The sequence below is a fragment of the Amyelois transitella genome, chromosome 15 (genome assembly GCF_032362555.1).
Source record: "Amyelois transitella isolate CPQ chromosome 15, ilAmyTran1.1, whole genome shotgun sequence".
NCBI lineage: Eukaryota > Metazoa > Arthropoda > Insecta > Lepidoptera > Pyralidae > Amyelois > Amyelois transitella.
Genome location: NC_083518.1, coordinates 7,142,350 through 7,164,181, shown reverse-complemented (window position 1 = coordinate 7,164,181; position 21,832 = coordinate 7,142,350). Strand labels below are relative to the sequence as shown.

General features: G+C 34.0%; 2 protein-coding genes across 2 annotated transcripts in view; one reads left to right on the top strand and one right to left on the bottom strand.

The window, feature by feature from the left end:
- The window catches only part of LOC106139699 (uncharacterized), a 170,182-nt gene extending 150,393 nt beyond the window's left edge, over positions 1-19,789 (bottom strand). The window contains exon 1 of the mRNA XM_060948240.1: positions 19,426-19,789. The gene's annotated coding sequence lies outside the window, so the exon portion shown is untranslated. The remainder of the gene's footprint in view (positions 1-19,425) is intronic.
- LOC106139518 (uncharacterized) overlaps positions 1-21,832 on the top strand; it is a 180,660-nt gene that overhangs the window by 107,769 nt on the left and 51,059 nt on the right. The window lies entirely within an intron of this gene.

Genomic DNA, 21,832 nt, shown 5'->3' with positions numbered 1-21,832 from the left:
TATGTAGACGGCGCTAAATTCGCACTTGCGGACCTGTTTTCTTTTACAGGTGGTACTATAAATTCGTGCGGACGGAGTCCCGCATAAAAGCTAGTCGATGTATATTAACAGGACACTAACTGACTGACTGTCATATCAACGCACAGCCCCAACCACTGGGTCTTGAGTTTTAAAATTTCCCGCAATTTGCGTGTGAACAGAAATTAACGGGATATAACATACATAATATCACACACATATAATCACGTCTTTATCCTTTTCAGGCTGTAACTTTTTGGGTACAACACCTGAATAATATACCTGCTTCTTAGGTAATAAAATAATTAGGTAACAGAGTCTTAAAAACTATAGGACTCGTTACAAAGACAAAGAAATATTTCCTGTATATATTACATATAGCTAAACGTGGCCTATCAGTCCTTTTAAGACTGATGGCTCTGTCTACCTCGCAAGAGATAAAGACGTGATTATATGTATGTATATTCTACCCTACACCTGACTATTAGAAGTGTGATGGATGCCTACCGACACATTTTGGCACGGACCTATCATTCGCATGACAACGAGCACATGCGTCATTTGGAATTGACTCGAACAATGACCCTGTCCTTGCAGTTTCATGTCGAACACTCATTGTTGCAGCTATTAAATGACTGACCATGGTTATACTATATATAAAATCACGCCTCGATTTCTACATGCATAGGCAAAGATTTCATCTTTCCACTTGCGACCCCTGCGAACTTCTTTCGTTTCACCCACATTAATAACTCTTTATGCATGCTCGTCGGTATCGGGTACTCTTGACCTGGCCTTTTGTCATTATGACCATGGTGAATGAGATCGGGCACATCACGACGCTCAGCAGTGAGCAATCGGCTGAAGAAAGAAGGAACCATTTGCTTCTAATATCCCCCATATTAGAAGCAAATGGTTCCTTCGTATAGCAAAATTAAAGATACGAAAGCTAGTATCACACCAGAGGTCTACTCTTAACACTAGCGGTAGGTATCATACCATTTTGAATGGAGTAACGAAGCAGTAGACCTAATAAAAAATATATAACCCTTATCAGTGATATATATATATAAAACATGATTATACATTTAATATTGAAAGTATCTAAATGTCATTTACTAGAGTTAAAATTCAACGCTTAACCCGAATAAGATGTTTTAATCACAATCACATACATCCTTGACAAAAGAGGGCTTTGATACCCTCTTAGCACAAGTGAATTTCCTTCAACGATCCACAGGGCCGTTTGATTTGTAAGAGCGATTTGAGATTAGGCACAAAAGCCGTGCGAGGAAATTTCTATTTCCGGAAATTGTGAAAGGTCCCTTCTTAAATGAAATCACTTGTTAGGCTCGCCGAAACAGAATCACTTTTCCGCCACTTTGATATACTTTGGATCCGCTCAGCCAATATCCGAAAAGTCAGTCAGGGATTTCGTAGCGAAATGATACCGACGTACTGTTAGAATATGAAACAATTCTCAAAGACTATCTAATATTCACAGGAGAATAAGAATGTCGAGTGGTTTTCTATCGATATGAAACGCTTTGAAGATCTCTTTTGTGGAGGTGTAACATTATTAGGATTCTATGTTTATTTGCGCTTATCTAAGTGGAAGTAAAATAAAAAACAATAGACAGACTTACATTATTTTGCACTTCTTTTACTCTCGTTCTAAACATAATTTTTGAGCTATTTTGACGACGTTGTGTCTGGCAGAAATAACGTCTCAATTTATTTAACAGGAGTGACAGTAAGAAGTACTGTGTATCATAATTTATGAATCACTTACTGCTTAACTACGTAAAATGTTACAGGAATTTAAAGCTTCTAAATCAAAAAAATATAAATATATCGGAAATAGATGGAAAATCTAAAGAAATAAGCTTTATTTAATGCAACATGAAAGCTAGAGCACACAACACAACAAAAATGTTTCTCAACTTAAAACTTATTGTTAATTTATTACAACAACTACAAAGCAAAATGATTACTATACACGTGTCGGCATTTCTACAGAAGTATACACGAAATAAATAAATTATATCATAACACTACAATTTCCCCCTCTTGTTTGTAAACAACTACTGATATTATCCCCAATTCTATTTATCTCCGATAAGAATTTATCTTATTCGCATTCCACAAAATCCCCTAAACGTAAATAACATCTTATGTTACTATACTCTTCATACAAATGTATCACGCCCCGCAGAGTTTAATCTATTTCTAAAATGTCATAATAAATTCATAATAAAAGGAGCATTTGTAAATATTTGTATAGCGTCTACTGTTTTTATATTTATGTGTTACACATTCGGCGTTTTCTGGCTAATGTTTCTTCATAATTCTTGTGTTAATCATCACGTGTCTTAAGGATTATTTGTTTTATACGAGGATTTCCTGATTTTTTTTTGGGCCTAGAGATCCTACAATATTAATTTCTAAGATAGGTAATTTTTTTCTCCTTTGGAGTTTTGGTGGTCAAATCGGTAAGGTTCCCGTTTAAAATGATGCGCAGAAAGGAACAGGTTCGAATCCCACCCACCTCGGCCATGTATCATTGACTATTTTGAATGTTATGTAAGTACATTAGTTTGAATACTAACCGCTCTTACGGTGAAAGGAAACATCGTGAGGAAGCTTGCACATTCAGAAAACTGGATGTGTGATTATGATCGATTCAATACAGGTTAGTTTTACCTGCAAAGGTTGTGGAGATCAGATGGAGTAGCTTTGCGTAAAAACCTGACTCATCTAATCCAGGGTCCATGGTCAAAGGCATACCGGGCTCCCTTCCAGAGTGGTGGGGATGCAAACAGGACTAAAAGCCAGGAGGATGAAGGATTTCTTAGAAGGCACTGCCTGTACCCATGGATCATCAAACGAAAAGCGCTTTTATTTCCGATTCTAATCTATTAGTAAATATGGTCACTGTAATAGGTTTCGATACGTTTCCATCAATAAACGTAGATTATTTAGCTATCAAAACCATTAATCGATTAACTACCGCTATTGTGGTCCACAAACAAAAAATTGTCGAAACAAAAGCCGGCGATCACCGCCACAGCGAAGTTTTCGTTCGGAAATAAAAACACGCCCCCACTCCTACCACCTTAGTTTATCTTTTCGCCTGATTTTTCCGTATTCGTTATCAATAAAAGTCGGGAAAACAACGAATTTTCCAGAATATACTTACTATATTTGAGAACATTTCAGAGTAACAACATTTTCCTTTATCTAACTTTGAGGGGAATGTGGCGAAATTGATTTCTGAACGTGAGTTTGCCAAAGTAGGTTACAGAGTTGTTTAAAGTTGAAATGCCTTTATTATTCCAATAATTCGAATATTTGAGGGTCTTTAGATGAGTTTCTACTAAGTGAATAGCTGACTACTGACGTGAAAAAAGGCACAAAGCTGAAATATGTATATACATACATATATAAATCACGCCTCTTTCCCGGAGGGGGAGGCTTCATCCACATTCATGACTCTCTTCATGCAAGTTCGTCGGTTTCGGGTACTCTTGATCAGACCTTTTGCTTGAACGTCTCCGATTTGATCAAGGTACTTTCGTCTAAGCCTTCCCACTCTAACATAAATATCTAAAGTTGTAAATTTATAGTAAAGCTTATAACGAATAATATTCGTTACAAATATTCGATTATTTGCACCATCCAGTCCCCCTTTCTACGAATTCTCCAATTACCCGGAAGAAAGACACCGAAACCTATTGCATTACAACGTTCGTGAATAAGTCCCTAATCGCAGACAGGTGCTTAACCTATTGCGAATTTTGAGATGCTAGTCCGTCCACGTCCAATCCAACTTACCACGTCCAAAATTTATGTCATCTACATAATTTATCAAATATTCCTTTAAAAACTTATGGTGAACGCGGTGTCGTCAACATTACGAAACAATTATGTTGTCAAGGCGAAGATTGTGTGTACGAGTATCCCTGGGTGATCTTCTGTATTTACAATTGTCATTCAGATATTCCGGACAATTATTGAAGTAACTGCAAATTTTGAAACGGGCCATATACATTTCTGGTATGCCAAGAATATGTCAAGTCCAATCCCACTTTATCACTACGTTTGTAATAAAAATGTGCAAATAAAAATCTTTTTCTCAAATACAAACAGTAGGTACATATACGAGTAGGTTATGTAGATAGATAAAAACTTTAATGGTGCACGCGGTGATGTCAAAATGACGAAACAATTACGTTGTCAAGGCGTGGATTATGTGTATGACATGCTCGTCATTCCGCTCCGCGCGCCGCTTCCGAGCCTTTTAACTTTACATATTTGGCGCTTTTTCAGCTCTTTCAAAGGATGACGTGTGACGTGAAAATATATTGAAAAGGTGACGTGAGGGAGGATTATGAAATGTAAGCGGAGTTTGTTAAAAAAGTATTATGGGAGAACGAGAAAGGCATCAGTGATTAGTGGCAAATGACATTTTCAAAAAAATAGTAAGAACAATCATTCCCATAATCGCATCGCAAAAAAGTTTAAAACCAGGCTCAAATAACTAAACTGAATTACAAATTCGATAAACCGCTATGCATTTTATTTGATTGGCACGTATAAAAAATAAAATTCCGCACAACATTTCTGTTTAAATAACCAGTGAAACGAGTTAAAAAACACATGAAAAAATGTATGAAACAGAAACAGTTTGTAAACCAGAGTGTAAAAATAACAATTAACTCGCGTAAAATAGCATTTCAGCGGAATAGCGCTTTAAATAAATAAAGGGAATATTAAAAACTCGCGCGGGGAACATTAAGTTTGCTTTTTTTGGGGACTATAAGTAATTATTGCGACGAGCGGCATCTTTATGCAAATTATATTGGGCCGGTCCAGCTCGGTGGTAGTCGTCGCGGCTAATTAGTGCCGTTTTTACTGGGCCCTTGGAAGGCGTTAAATGGTTTGCTATTGACAGTTTAATGCTAAATATAACACCCTGTGGTCGGCAGAATATTTTTTGTGGACTAACATTCGCACGCGGCGGCACTCGTGTGAACTTTACGGCTTTTGCATTGTTCTGGGGATTATTAAGGGTTAACTGGTTTTATCAAAATTACTATATCTTTTATAAAATGCTGTGATGCGCGTTAAACTTGCGTATGAAGATTTGGTTAATCAAAAATTGTATTCGGCCTTAATATACTATTATAGATTTATAAATAGGATAAATAAATTTTGATACTAGTATTATTCAGTGCTTTCGTCCTTTAGGTGCCTTCAACATCTAAAAGAAAATATTCAGTAGAGATACCACTTATTTCCATTAGGGAGCTGTTACATTTATGCAACATATAATGAAAATTACCTAACTAGTAAAAACCCTAAATGTTTAAGGACAAATTACACTATTTCCTTATAATGATAACAGAGTGGCAAGACTAAATAGCAAATCAGATACATCTAAGCGACCCTCCAACAGGATAATCCGGTAACCCGGTATGTTTAATTGCTATTGTACAGCCACCATTCAGCCATATTGTCTTGTGTTACGCGTGTTGATTAAATAGACCCTCTATTTAATCAACACGCGTCTCCGTAATATACTATAATGTAAATACAGTTTGTATGTTTGTGATGAGATTTGTGAAGACAAACTATCATTAAAGACTAAGTATAATTTTAATCTTCATTTTAAGTGGAAATATAAGGTAAATAGCTCTTTATATGCCGCATATAAACTGACGAACATACGCAACCGTGTTTAAAGTACACTAAATTATGCATGAAAAGATTATTAGAAGTAAGTAGGTATTTGTGATTCTTACTATTTAAGCTGATGGGATAAAAAGTATTTTATGTAGCCATTTGAGACTTTTCATCAGGGGCCCAGAAAAAGGGCAGTTAAATATTTATTACACCGGTAATAGGGCAAAGCTTTAGTTTTATGTCATTAAAGGTACACAAAAAGTTAATTAAACGCAATTAAATTCTCATCAGATGCCTTTATCACATCCGAGGATTCTATAAGAGTTATTGTAACTAGGTTTCCAAGTAAATTGTATGTAGAAACTTATTACGTTCGCTAATGGATACTTTTTTAAACTACCTACTTTGCTAAAGGAAACAATCCATAACTAAAATCTCTTCAAAAGCGCCACATCCAGGGAAAGTGCCCAATATGCTTGCACCATATCTCCGCTGAGTTGACATGGAATCTGATAATAATTGTAACTAGTCAAGTAGTTCTTGCAAAGCAATGTTAGTCCAACCATTAGCTACGCTTCAATCACGTTAAGTAAAAAGCGTTAAAAGTAAAACATCGCACATTAAACAGAAGCTAATGAATCAGGGATGAGTACACGTTCCCTTATACGGCCTTAATGCGACCCTTATGCGTCTGCGCAGGTGCTGCTTGCAGGAAACATTAATTAGATGACGACCAACCTATAAATTATGGGACCACCTACATTATAAGCATATTTGCAGTCGATTATGATGTTAAGAATTGAAGCAAAAACTTAACTCCCCTATTGTGAGTCGAGTAAAAAAACCAGTTAGCGCTGCGGAACGCAAAGCGAGTGAAGGTTGCTAAATATGTTATTATTTCTTTATGACGTTCTAGTTTATTTTTTTTGGACGATTAGTTGTGTTTTAGCTCCCGTGGGAATTAAATACATATATATAATTTATTTTAATTATATACAAAACATTTATAGATGAACTAATACCGACTGTAAGTACGTGATATCAGTCAACCTTTTCAAATAAACCTATTTGATAAGGAAATGATGACATTTATTAAAAAAAGATGATATAAAAAAAATGTTGTGCATTTTGCGTGAAATTTAAAGTATAGCCGTTGTGTGCTGCGCGTTGATATGTCAGTTAATGAGTTAGTCAGTGTCCTTTTATATATTTAGATGAAGTATGAGTCTGAGTTACAAGGAAGTGAAATCTGAATAGTAAACTTTGTCATTACGACACATGAAGACGAAGTAAGATATTCCCAACAAACCCTAACTGGGGCGAGAAGTTTGAGATAACAACTTGTAGGCTCTGTCTACATGAAGTTTAGTGCCAATATTGACTAATATTGTTTCCATAACACCCTTACTTGTAAATCTTTTTAGGTTTTTAGGTTAATATTAACCGCCTATATAGGCGGATCAACTGAAAAATTCTTTGTATTACGTGGGCGCTTTTTAGATTATTTATATTTTGTTTTATTATAGACATATCTTTTCTCGTTAACTTTTCCATCTTTATGTGAGGTCGACACAGTACGTTAAATACTTACATAGTTACTTTATTTATAAAATATACGCCTGTATTTTTCGCATATCACCAAACCTTATTAAGGAGTACAAATGATTCACGTGTCGTTCATTATAGCAAACCAACAATTGAACCTGTGACCTGATTCCGGGACTTCGAGGCCGCAATCGGGACCTTTATAATAGGTTATTAAATTCACTGCGATCAATCTTGTTCAGTCAGAGGTCTAAGTAGCTTTGAGTGTCTGGTAATATAATATTAACATTAACGATTCAGGACCCCCGCCATTATGTGGTGGTAAAAAAATACTTAAAAAACTGTGATGCGCAGGTTTGAATTTTACTGCGATGTATGATTATTTTCTAATGTAAGTAGGTAAGTACCGTTATTTGTTAGGTGATCTTATGGTAAGGGACATCGTATGGCACACAACTGACCAGCACTGCCCTTTCGGGCAACTGTATGAGTAAGAAAATCTGTGGTTCAATATGGGTTAGGTTCTTCAGTAAGGTTGCCGAGATAAAACGGAAGTCGTTTCATTAATAAAATGGTTTTTAAAAACTGCCCAGTCAGTAATAGCGAGATTTTCTGTTAACGCGATCGGAGCTGCGGGTATAACTTAGTATTTTTGTGTCAGAGTCTACCTCGTGTTATGTACTTAAATTCGAATGATGTCTCATACAATATTGCGTAAGTAAATCCAGTGAAGGTTTTGCGAGTAAGTATTTTTTAACTGAAAATAACAGTAATTATACAAATAAGTATAAAAAGCAAAAGGTAGCAGGTAACATAAGTGTCATTTTGTAAGATGAATATTCACAATTTCGTTAAAACAAAGATAAATACTTACTTGATAATAGACATAATTATATACCCATACATTAAAATAGTTTATACTATATATATAGTTTATACTATTTTAATGTATGGGTATATAATTATGTCTGAAGTATATACCTAGAATTAAGTAGGTATGTATCAATTTGTAAATAAATTTTAGTTTGTAATCATCTTCTTTTTTCTTTCTTTTTTGTAAGTAGTTTTAGTATGTATCTAAGCTTACACAAAGCATTAAAATAATGTACCTTCGTGGTAAAGAAATATCCATCCTTTCTTCATCTAAAAGCAAAGCAAACCGAACAAAAGGAAAAAAAACATGTTGTTTTCAAGTTCTGCATGCAAGACTCGTGTAACTTGGTGAAATTTATTTTCATTCTGGTATAATTTATAAGCTAGATCAAAAACCTGAACAATGATTACGTAAACAAGTGACAATGTGGCGTATATTGCTCGTAAATAAGAAATATTTTTATTGCGCTAAGTAGAATTCCCGTTATCAGTTCGATTTAATATAAGTACAGAGACGACTTACTATGTTTTCCATGAAAAATCCGCGAAGTTATTAATACATTTTAGAGATTTTATAGCTTTACGTAAGTGGTGTTAAATATTTAAGGCCGCTTAAAGGTAAGTATCTAACATAGCTTTACGACAGCCATCTGGTAGGTGAAGACTGCTGATGATCGGAATTCTCTTGCGATACCTAGTTTAATAGTTAAGAAAATATTTAGCTAAGTTTTTACTGGAACAGCAGCTAAGCCTCAAGTTTGCGTCCAAACCTTTATCTATTCTTTTCGTCTACAAGCGTTTCGATTGCATAATTTATCATCATTGAGAGATGACTATGAGAAAGCCTGAGTAGGTACGAAACATTATGTATTTCTTTTTGCTGTCTGAAAAAAGTCAACAAGCAACAAAGTAAAATAACATTTAGCTGAATCACTATTCTAGTTTGTCGCGCACTCCACGATGGCCCATCGCAATCCTACGCACTAACCAGATAATTGTAGCATTATTCAACCGGCGACATTTACTACGATTCCGAATCAGATAAACCGACCACACAAATTACTTTATCTGCGCCTGTACTAGACGTAATATATATAAATCGGCTACAAAGTTTAAATAAACAGTGAACGAGTATTTAAACAAGAATTACAAATAAGATACATTACAAAAGGATCACTAGACTGCGAGTCCTCACATTTTTAAAATCAAAGGAATTCCTCAGATTTTAAAAAAAATGACGATTGATGGCCAAAATTATAAAATTGGAAAGTTTTATAATTGAGGTTATAAAATTATGACCTGTAAGTAAATTGATAAAAGTTAAGCTCAACTGAACCAACTATGCAATGAAGGTGACGTATAGTTAATTTAATTTTATCTGTTGGCGAGGTAGATATTTACTTAAAATTATTTATTTATTTAAACTTTATGAACGTAAAATGTACAAGAGGTGGACTTAATGCCAAAAGGCATTATCTGCAAGTCGAACCTTGGACCAAACTGAGATGGATGTACGGGTGGTGCGATAACTGTAAAAAAATATAGGTAATAATATGAATACTTAATAGCTTAGTAATTAATTGCTCGTAGTTAAATCTGTCGAGTCAAGCCTGAAAGTAAATCCATATCAACATGCCGCAAGTGTCAGCTTACGCGGAAATCAAATGTTAAACAAGTTTAAGTTGCTTTTACAATTGCCTCGTTCATGGCTTATTAGCGTAATAAACGATTAAGTAATTAATTACTAGGCATAAATCGGACAAAGTGAGATAATAAATAAGACGAATGAATTACCGACAAATATTAAGCGGTGAGCGCTCAATTTCTGTTTGTGCGGAAAACATTATTTGCCAATTTAAGGTTAATCGCTTTGCAAAAAACACCGTTTTCTCGCCATCTGCTTATGTTCCCACGTCCGCCAAGTTCTTCTGAAGTGACAGTAAATAAATAATAAGCTTAAATCTCCACTTTGGCAGTCACCATCGCAAAAATTTGTTTCATTCTTGTGTTACATTCTTGTTAGGTATAATTCGTAATTATTTATTGTCGTAGGTGTTTGTTAAATTAAATCGGTTTGATATATTTTCATAGGTATTTTGTTATAGATATATGTATCAGTTTGATAGTCTATGTTGTTATTATTAGGGAAATTAATATTTGCAACAAAATTCTTAAGCAAAATGCATATTTTAATATATACTATTTCAGCCTTGAAGAGCTAGTTTTCAGTAGTAGGAGTTATTAAGTAAACCCGTGTATCCTATTTTGAAAATAAATCTAATTCTATTTCTTAAGGTCACTAATTGCATTAAAAAAACTTAGGCAGTTAATGTAGGTTAGCAAGTTGCACCGACAATAGATAATTAAGCTTGTTGAGATTGAAGCGGATTTGAGTTAGCAGCCAATTAGCATTTGAGATTGCTACTGGGTAATTTACTAGTTCCTTAGTCTTTGAACATATTGTTGGCAAGCAAACAATTATTTGATCCTTGTTTTGCTACGACCGCGCAGTTTTAATAACTTCCTGTTTCCAAACAGGCAAACATATATACTTTTTTTTGTTTGGCACAGTTATGGGATTCTCGCTTCTGAACCTAAAGGTCCAGGGTTCGATCCCCGGGCAATTAATAATAGACAAAAAACTTTTCTGATTGGCCTGGGATTTATATGTTTGTATTCAACATAGTCTCAAACTTACTTTGGTACTGGCTCAATCTGTGTGGTTTGTCCCGTATTTATTTATTCTTAACTTATTAAAATAATCCATTAAGTAATAAGAATAATAAGAATCTTAATAAGCATAAGCCAACCGATATTAGATACAAATATTTATTTCACACAGCAACAACCCGATAGAATTCTCAATGCAATCGACCACGTCCACGTATAACATTCCTAAACGGCACTAAAACGCATCGCATTCATGCCATATTAGTTTCAACCGTGCTCCACTATGTCACATTCAGAGAGAGAATCTCGACCAAACGAAAGCAAAATTAATTTATCATTTTGTTTCGAATGAATTTATACCGAACTAAATGATCAACCGCGTCGTATCTGTCAACGCCGAGTGACATATTGAGGTATTCATTACTTTCTATGAGAGCGAGTGAGACGGCTATATAGTGCGATTCGCGTTGTTGGTGTTTTCTAACAATAAAACGCGTGTCCGACAAAACATCGATCTCTGCTAAGTGCTCGGATATATTTGCCCGACTGTACCAACAAGACGCTTGGATTAGTTTTGTTCGGCGAAATGCCGGTTCATTATTGTTTGCAGACGATTTTACGTGACTTATTCTTGTTCGATTCTGTAAATTATTTACGAGTATTGTACATCAAACAGGAATACGAATGCGCCGATAGGTAATGCTTTGCGATTTGCGCTTATTGATTTTAAGAGAAAGACTTTTCTTTAGTACCTACAGTCATCTTAAAAAAATCATGTTTAATAGTTTAAATATTAAAATTGCCACAGATATCTTAAAATGTCATTCATAATTCCTAGTATCAATAAATCGCTGTTTGTTCAATCGCGTAGAATAACTGAAAAGTATTAATACCCTTGATGGCCTATCAAACGAAAAAACATACTCGATCTTTAATAATTTTACATCAAAACAACAATATCTTTACTTTTTACCTAAATGTAAACAATGGAACAAGTGCAGGAAATATTCTTCAGTGAAGCGCTGGAAAATGACTAGTGACGTCAGGAAATGTGTCCCAAGCGACAAATAAGTATTATGGTGTCTCCATCGAGATACGACGCACCGCAGATTCGCTCGTAAAACAACTTCTACATGACTTCACTACATCTTTATCACGTGTTTTCTTTTATTGTAAGTGCTCAAACTGAGCAAAATAATGACATTACCCCCATCTCCTATTATATCTCTCCTCCTCCATAATTTACACCTTTACATGTTTTATTGCCAAATTAGAGTACTTTACATCATATTCGTAATACTACAAAATAACCTTTAAAGCAAGAGTGAATAGCCATTATTTGTGTTTGCGTGCACCACCTTAGGTCTCATCTTGCTTACCACCAGGCATATTGAGGGCAAACGCACTGAAATTATTGTATATATAAAATATGTGTAGTATTTAAACTACTTATATTTATAGCTTCTAACAAATAGGTAGTAGATGCACGCAGTCTTGACCACGTAAAATATAAATTTAATTTCTCGGCCACTGTGTCAATTACAAATGCATGCAATTTTATTTTACACTGATTAAATAAAAAATTGATTTATATTTTATAATAACTAACAAAGCCCTCTCAAAAGTATTAAAAAGCTTTATCGATAAAACTTCCATCTCAAGATCGGTTTTTTCCATTTTAAAAGCATTAAGTACACCACTTTACGAGTCCTCAGAGCAACTTAGAGCAGATTTCTCCGAAGGCATTATCTTCCGGTCTTTATTAGTGGATGTAGGTTAGACTTGATTTCATTCGATGTAACGATTCTTCTAAGTTCTAATTTTAAAAGCGTTTGATGCTATTAAGTAGAAGATTTATTATATTTTGTCTACATACATAAATATGGGCTATGCTTTGTCTGTCAGTCAGTCAGTAACGAAAAGATATATATATATATTATATAGACTAGATAGACTAGCTGTTGCCCGCGACTTCATTTGCTGTGAAAGTTCACTGACACTCTTTCATCCCTCTTGTAATCCCATCTCCCCCTTTTAGCCTTACCCTATGTTCTTTGTCAGGGTCATCTCTGTACCTAATTTCATTAACAGACAAACAGAGTTTCTTGCGCCTTTTTAATATTAGTACTTAGAGATAAATTATTGTTATTATAAGAGTAATTGATAAACTTTTAAATACATAGTGATAAACTTTTAAATCTCCTTATAGACACCAGCTTTATTCACAGACATACACACACACACACGAACACACCCACTATGGACGTAACAAGTTTCTACCAGTGATGTAACTAGTCGGAAGTTGCCGAGTGTATGCGGATGTGAATCTAACAGCACTCCATGTTTTCATGGAAAATTAAGACGTAACAGTTTGAAAACTCAGATCTTCCTCCTAGTATCTACGAATGTATTATGCTCGAAATACGATGAATAGGGAGGTGTTTGATTGTATTTATTATTACTGATGCGACTTTAAGTATATTTCGTACTAAATCACGCAAAATCAAATTAATTTTTTACCCGACTACGGCGAAGCAAAAGGGATGGTTATGATTTTGACCTGTATGTTCCCTTAAAAAAACAATGCTGTAGAGAATGTTAAGCAATAATTTTTAATTCCATCGATACGTCTAAGGATTGTCAAGAATGCAGCTGATTGCAAAAATTTTGCCAAATCTTTTCACAGAAAACGCGGATGGAGCCAATTACTGAGATTACATGTATTTGCCATAACTTACAATTTATTTAGATGGATGATATTTAAGTAATTACAATATCATCTAAATATATTTTAAAAAGCCAATATAAATATATTTCAAAAATACTCAGTGCGGACTCTAGTACGTAAAGATTTCAAGCTAGAACAGATTTAAAGGGGATGTCCGATGAGAGATCATAACCAAAATTATAGAGTTTTATGAATACCACAAGATTTTTCTATTTTGTGCAATAAAAGGTTTACAAACAATAATCACCCAAAAAACGTAACATTTTTTTCGGATAAAAGTCAGTTAATAAAAAAATATTCAATAACACACATTTATATATCAAAATAGTATAAAATATCAAAGCATTGTATTTACAAGCCATTTTATAAATATTCACTTTGGACAATGTTTCGCATTCCAAGCTCAGCTACCGCCATTCCAACGGAATATTATGTTTAAAGCGGGATTTCACCGTGTATTTCAAAACAATGTTTAAACATGTCGATACAAAAGTGTTTTTATTGTAAATAAATCCAACAGTTTATCTCTACATTGTGTAATATTGTGAAAGTGGCTCCGTATTGCTGTTTGTACGGCAATTTATAAATTTTTATGCGGTTCACTGTTTTGATATTATCTTGAGAAGGTTGACGTAGTATATATATATATATAGATCAATTTATAATTTTTCTTATGGGATAGCAATAGAAATAAGTTACACATAAGACCTACAAGTTGCTACTTTGTTACTTGAATTTATGACAAGCTCTCAGCATTTTGACTCTCAATCATAGAGCATTAAATTAAAATAATAATTAGAGTTATATATATGCTTATAAATCGAGATTTGGCTTCAATTTCAATCCACTCGTAGAGTTATTTTTTTTTGATCTGCTTCCTATCTGATTAACAAAATATCTGGTCCTGTAGCCTCTACTGAGTAAAGTAAAAAGTAGAACGAAAAATTCCTGATTAGATTTGGCTAGAGCCAAATTGCCTATTGCCTATTGTAAAAAAATACGGCAAGTAGGCCCTTAGGTTCCGAAGCATAACTACTTACTGAAGGTGGAATTCGGAGATTAAAGAACGAGGGTAAAACCAGATTGGGTGGCTAGTAAAGAAATATTGTCCGATATAATCTGCTGTGAAATGGCCGCTGAAGCGTAAACCAATTACGGCTTTTCGTACTTAAATGGCTAAAAGCCAATTTCAAACTGAGTTATAGGCTTCGTAAATCATTCTCGAGAGTTACTTGGTATCATTTCTTTCAACACTTTACTTTGAATGCGTGCGTTAAGATCTCACTTTAAAATGATGAACGGGAAAGTAGGAATTTTAAATATTTACTTACTGAAAAATATTTCTTCTTTTCTTTTGTTTAATTTTTTAGGTTTAAAGTGAAACATTAAAATAACCTCATTGTTATGGACAAGTTAGGAAGTATATAATGGAAAGGGGATGCACATAGTTACTCTTTATATTACGCGCACAAACCTGTTATTTCAATATTGTCATCAAAAACTTATTTTCCATCATTTGAAAAGAAAAGAAAGTACCTAAGAATTATCTATCTATTGCGAGAGATTATTGTATCAGTTCCGTCATTAGTAAAAAAATTGTTATCTGTACTCGATACAATGGAAAAGTAGTTAACATTCTGTGTAAATAGCTATTCCGCCCGCTAATTTAGTCTTTAATAACAAATAGGCAAAATTTACTAATAACTATTACCGACGATACTATAGATATTTGCATTTATAACAGTGAACGGCAAAAGTCAATGTTTTTCTATTTCATAGCAGAGTGCACACAATCAACAGCATTCAAACAAACCGCACCACTCATTATTAATTTATTTTTGTGGCTGCAATTCAATTGAATGATTGTGTGTGAAAATGCTGCATCGACTTTTCAATTTGTAATTGTATGTATTTTTTAATGTTTTTATCCCGTACGGGGTAGACAGTCTTGAAATTATTCAGATGGATGGCGTGATGGAATTGAAATTGAAATAGTAACAGGTTGTGAAGCTACATATAGTAAGTAATATATATATATATTAGACTTTTTTTTATTTGTAAAGACAAAATAATATACTTGCAAGAGTGTGCCTAAACTGTCCAAATTGCTTATTCTAAACTACGAATGTTTTATATTTAAGTTGATGACTAGTATTATGATTTCAAAATTTTTTTGGCCGCAAAATTCATTGTTCAATTTTATAGACTAATAGGTGCTTTTCTTCCGTTCCGTTCTAGGTCTTGCTTACTGAGTAGGTATATTAACTTTAATACTATATTTACCCTTAGGGACCTAACCCCGGGGACCACATAATGCTCATACTCGTAATTTCTTGTTCTTTTTATTTTTTCAGTTTCATAATTAAAGTATCACATCCGAAAAAATGTAGAACTTCTCTTTCAATCAAAGGTATAGTTCTAGCTATAGCTCTGATTATATCACCGCTTACATGGCCATCCATCAATATTAAACCGGAGGCGTCTACTTTGCAAATTTCTTGCTTGCCCGCCCTAATGCAAGGATTTATAGTTGAATTGAAGATTTCTATTGCAAAGGTAAACAAGTTAGCTTTACCTTAACAAATAAAAGGATTCTAAAAGTAAGTAAACCCTTTATAAACGACTCTTTAGAAAAAATATAAATGAAATGATGATATGATGGTATCTCTATATATATCTTTGTTGTTCATGAAGATGTTTATTATATGAATAATATTTAAGAGAAAACTTATTCTCATAATTAACTTACGGAACTTGAAGTAACTGGAGATAATTACCTTCTTCCATATATTATAAGTCTACTCTATAATATCTAGATACTCTGTGTAAAGTACTCATTGTATTAAAACTTTGTTGATGGTTAAAATTTTAAATATTAGACCATGGATTTGTTTTAAAAATAGCTAGTATCTAATGCCTTTTGGATATTAGAGTGACTATGTAATGCCTTTTACCAGTATGGGTTTAAATTCAATATTTTAAACATCGAGATATCAAATAATAATTTACTTAAAAGCATTTAATAAATATCTAGAAACATATTTATTTAACTGGAAATAATCATCATCATGCAATTGATTTCCAGATTTTATATAGATTTAAAATAATTATTTATAGCCACAGCTTTCTTTTCCGTTTTTATTATTTAATATCTGAATTTTAACTCATAATTTCATGTTTGCGGATTTACATAAAATGTTGTAATTTACCTGTTGATAATTTAACTGAATCACTTTAATGAAATCGCAAACAATTCGTATTAATTCTGAGATCATGAGATTATTTGTATTTCATCTGATAAATTCTCGTTGGCGGATAAAGTACCAATCAATAATAAAGTTGTTAGTGATTATGCCGACCGACCAGATAAAATTTGAATGATTAATATTTCTCACGGTTGTTGAAATTTAAATCGTTGTCAATGTACCTAATGAAAGATTTGTTTGTTGTCTTTTCGTGATATAATCTGTAAAATACACTAGGAAGGAACATTTTGTAGAAGATACGTACAGCTAATCTAAAGATTATGCCGTATTGAAACTTTCGCTAATCGACGATGGTCCAAAGAGCAATGAATATATAAAATAGAACGACAATGAAGCCATTAAATTAAATAGAGCCTAACAAACTAAAGAATTTCTGCACATAAGTAAGCCTTTGTCAGAATCATTTGGTTTTATAAAATCTCTTCTATATCATCAGTTCATTATTTATGGAACTTGTCAGGGCAATAGACAGAGTTATCATAAGCATACAGTATCCTACAATCATTTTCATTATCTGAAATAACTTAGCGGAATACAATACCAACGAAAGTACAACGATTTATTCTCCGTAGGTATTGTGGATTACAGTTAATTATACGTTAATCAAAGCTTCGTTGTAAGTAATATCATGTTTCAATCTGCTTGTTTTGTATCGAAATATTATGCTTGTAAACAGTGATTGATTAATTAATTATCGTTATTTTTGAGAAGTAACGAGAAGGGACGAAGAGAAGAGAAGAAAAATTTGAGAAGTCACCTGTCTTTATCCATTTCTCTCGGGTAAATCGTCTCTTCACAGCTTAAAGTTAAAATTGAAAGATTTTTCTTAAGATAAGGTATTGGTGATTACTAGGTTTTGCAGCATACGTTAAGAAACATCTTAGGACCATTTATTTATATAGGTTTGACATTTTACTGGAACATAAAACACCTGAGACAGCGAGACTGTAATTACAAGCGAGATTGCGGAACCAAGTTGAGTAACTCGTAACTCTTAATCTTGTAATACCAACGTATCAAATTAGAAACGTAATTTCTTGTAACATTTTATGGTCTTCAAAATCCTTGCATATTTCTCATGCCTTACCCTTCTCTCCTAGGGGAGTAGCAGTTTTATCTCCCACATTGGGTATTTGAGTAAATTCCGAGTCATTATTGTTATCATCTGCATAATACGGCATTTCGTTTTGCATAATGAGTTCAGACCTATGAATAACAATATAGAAAGACATTTGCACTTAGGCTCCCTCGCAGCCGCTGAACAAATTCTGTATTCCGCTTAAAATATAGTGCGATTTACATATTCACGTACTGTTTGATAATAAAATTGCAGATTCTTATGGATATTGTTTATTTACGGTCTTTTGAGCTGTCTTCTTTTAAGATTTAGCTGTGTTTATTCGCATAGTTAACTTTACTGTTGTTTCGACGATCATTTTTATGTTTATCTCTGCATTATTATATCGGTTCTCTTCCTTGTGAAAAGCTTTTGTTTAAGAATATGTTTTATGGATATGATATTTTGCATGATCATTAAATTGTAACTACGTGAATCTAATAAAACATTTAGACGCAAAAAAAATTCAGTTAAAAATGTGTTTTTTCGGTAATTTTATAGTAAAAACTATTCAAAACAATACTAACAACAACACACAACTTCACCAATAGCACTGCACGTGATACATCAAATCCGTTTCGTGGCAAATTGGATCACTTGTCGGGACAATAGGTTTGCGGATTGGCGGCATCCGCGACTCCTGCCGCCGCGGCAACCACGTGCGACCCCCACGGACTCCAGGAGTCTGACTGCGCGGCTTTATGCGCAGTACCCTCGGCGACTACCTACCCTCCAGATGATAATATACCCGACTAAACAAAGGACCTAATCAATTAGGGTCACGCCGTCGACGGGACCTTAAATGGGAAAGAAATCACTACACTTTCCAAAACACTCCAAACTGCTCGTGTTCCAACACTGACATATGACGCGGCAAAAGAAGAAAAACGCGCAATATGCGCCGAAAAGAGACGGGGCTACCAAATTAGCCGAAGGTTAGAGCGAGAAGGGCTCTCAACATTTTGTAAGCTGATAACCAGAGGCAGCGAACGAACGAGGGGAACCATATTCTCTCGCGACTCGCATGAATGTAATGAATTAAGATTCAATGGAATAAGCAAGACCGTGTGTGCGTGTGAATTGCTTTGATAAAAGCTTCCGATGAACCTACTTAGTTGAATTTTGCTTTATTTTGTATAACACAAAGAACTACAATATACTTTAAGCTGTAAACTTACAACAACATAATTAAGAAGATCCTAATTAGAATTTAAGTGTTGTCAATTTAATCATCGACATAAAATTAGAAAAACACAACGGCAAGTTATACAATGAACCAAAGAGGAAAATATTTCGTAAGATTTCAACGACTCAAGGCCCGACCAACCTCATTTACCGAGATAAGGAAACTAGAAAACAAGAAAGCTGCACGTTTTGTACACGCTCTAAAGCCACGTTATCCCTATTGATTCAAGGATACATCCTTACATGCGCTGCGAAAGAGGCACGATTTAAAACAAAGGGACTCTGTAAATAAGTATATGTGATATATCTGCTATTATATATTAACAAGTGATTTTTACCTATACATCCATGGAAATGCAATCCATCATTGGATCCTCGCGACTCGTGTCAGCACACACACACACATACACAGCGCCAGAGCGCACACACGCGTACACCTCCTCACGCGAAGGGAAAATCTTCACACACGACACAGATAAACATGTCAACTACTAGACATTGTTACCCTATAGTCCTTTCACGTTTTTCACCACATAATCACCATTTTTCACTAATAATAACACAAACAGCATATATTACACTGAAACACTGGATAATTTCGCAACAACACCCGCGTCCGAGTCACGAAACGATGGTTTCAACGAAAATACACGTCTATATTGTAAAGTCGATCGGCGACTGTCTCCCCGCCCTGTTCCAGAGGCGAATGGCGCCGCCATATTGGCTCTCACTCCATGGCGGCACAGTGGCGCATCTAGCGGAGATTCCGAGAACGAATATGACGAGTCCAGGACTGGATACTATAATTATAGTCTATACACTATTTTTCTTTTAAAAAAGATGGCATTTTCATTAGTATTTTATTAACAAGCCTTTATTTTATTAAAACTACTAAATTTGACAGCGAAATCAATGTAGATACGGTGTAATTTAGCCAAGTGAGCAAGGTAGAGTCCACTTTAAGTCTACCAGTTATGTTATCGTTTAACTGTAATCCAACAGATAGCGCTGGTTAACTCTATAATATAACTTAACTTATAACTCTTCCATACTATATTGTATAGTTTGTACAAGTTACGTTCAATGCCATATGCTTTAGCGAGCTTTATCTAATAAACACGGTTTTATTTTTAACTTATCAGAAGCGTGATCAATTTCTATATATGAAGGGGTGAATGAATATGTATAGAGTACGTAAAAATAATCTGGATAAGTAGAGTTACTACGTGACTCTACATTTTGCATTTATCATTAAACTAGCTTTTGCGCGGAGCTTCACTCCCGTGAGAATTTCCAGAAAAAAGTAGTGTGATATTCATTAAGGTTTATTCTATTGGTGTATCAAATTCCAGCAATATCGATTTGTTACAAAAATAAAAATCTTTTCTCTATTTTATTATATGGATTAACTTGATACAGTTAAAGTAGTCAAATTTGAAAATTAACTTTTTCAACAAAATGTAGAGCAGATACGAAAATCGTCCATATACTAGGTAGGTATGTAAATATGAATATATCAAAGAATTATATAGATATAATAAATTATCTAAGGAGATTTTTTCCAATGCATATAATCTCTTGTAAGTAATAAATAAATAAATTAAACTCTACTCTTTTTTTCAAATCACGAAACGCTTAGCAACAAATAAAATGGCTTTTCTATAAAGGAAAATCCTACAGTGCTTAGACGCTTAGGTACTTGAAAGATTTTGTATTGAAAATATTAACATTTTCAATATTTCATCTAGAAAATAAAACACGTTTCAAGTATCAGTCTGATAAGAAGCTTATAAGAAAATGGAGTGGGTGTTAATGTCTCAAGTGCTTCTTAGATTCGCATTATCGGAAAATAGCAGCAAAAAATATTAATATTTGCATTTAAAATTTATTTTAGTATCACGAGAAATAACTTAACACGCGAATTTAAAAACCAAAGATAATTGATAAAAATGATAGGTAATTTGGTTATACATTCATTCATATAATCACGTCTATATCCCTTGCGGGGTAGACAGAACCAGCAGCTTTGAAAGACAGATAGGCGACTTCTCGCTTCTTCTTCGTCTTTATTTTCATTCATTTTATAAAATCTATTAAGGCCTGTGTCCGACGACAACTTTCACCGGCAGATTTCGATTGTCTGTTTGTCGAAATCCACAAAAGTTTTTATTGGCGATCAGCCAGTGCCAATACTAATATAGAAATGCGGCACGTATTTAGTCATTAGGTCGGTTAACTGTATGTCTAATAATGGACTTTGAAATCGACATTAATGCGTCATATTTAACAAAAAAAGTTTAAATTAATAATTGTATTTTTTTTAATACGCTTGGTCCCTCATTATTCTGGAAAACTTCGGTTCACCACATAAACATTATGGTAAATACAATAAGAAGAAGATTAAACAGCTGTTATAATTAATACTTGTAAGGGTGAAGGGTCAGCTCAAGAGTACCTGAAACCGCCGAGCTTGCATGAAGAGAGTTATGAATGTGGATTGAGCGAAGAAGTGTGCAGAGATCGTTGAAGTGGAAAGAGGTAGTCCCTGCCTACCTCTCCGGGAAAGAGGCGTGATTTTATGTATGTATGTACGAGTATGTATAATACTTGAAAGACAAGGTTTAAAAATTAAATTCAATTTTCAAAGGAAAAAGATAGTATTTCCAATAGCATTTAGAGAGCTTACAGAGAGAAAGTGAAATGGTGACAAAACAATACAGCTTTTGTTTGCCCATCATTAAATAG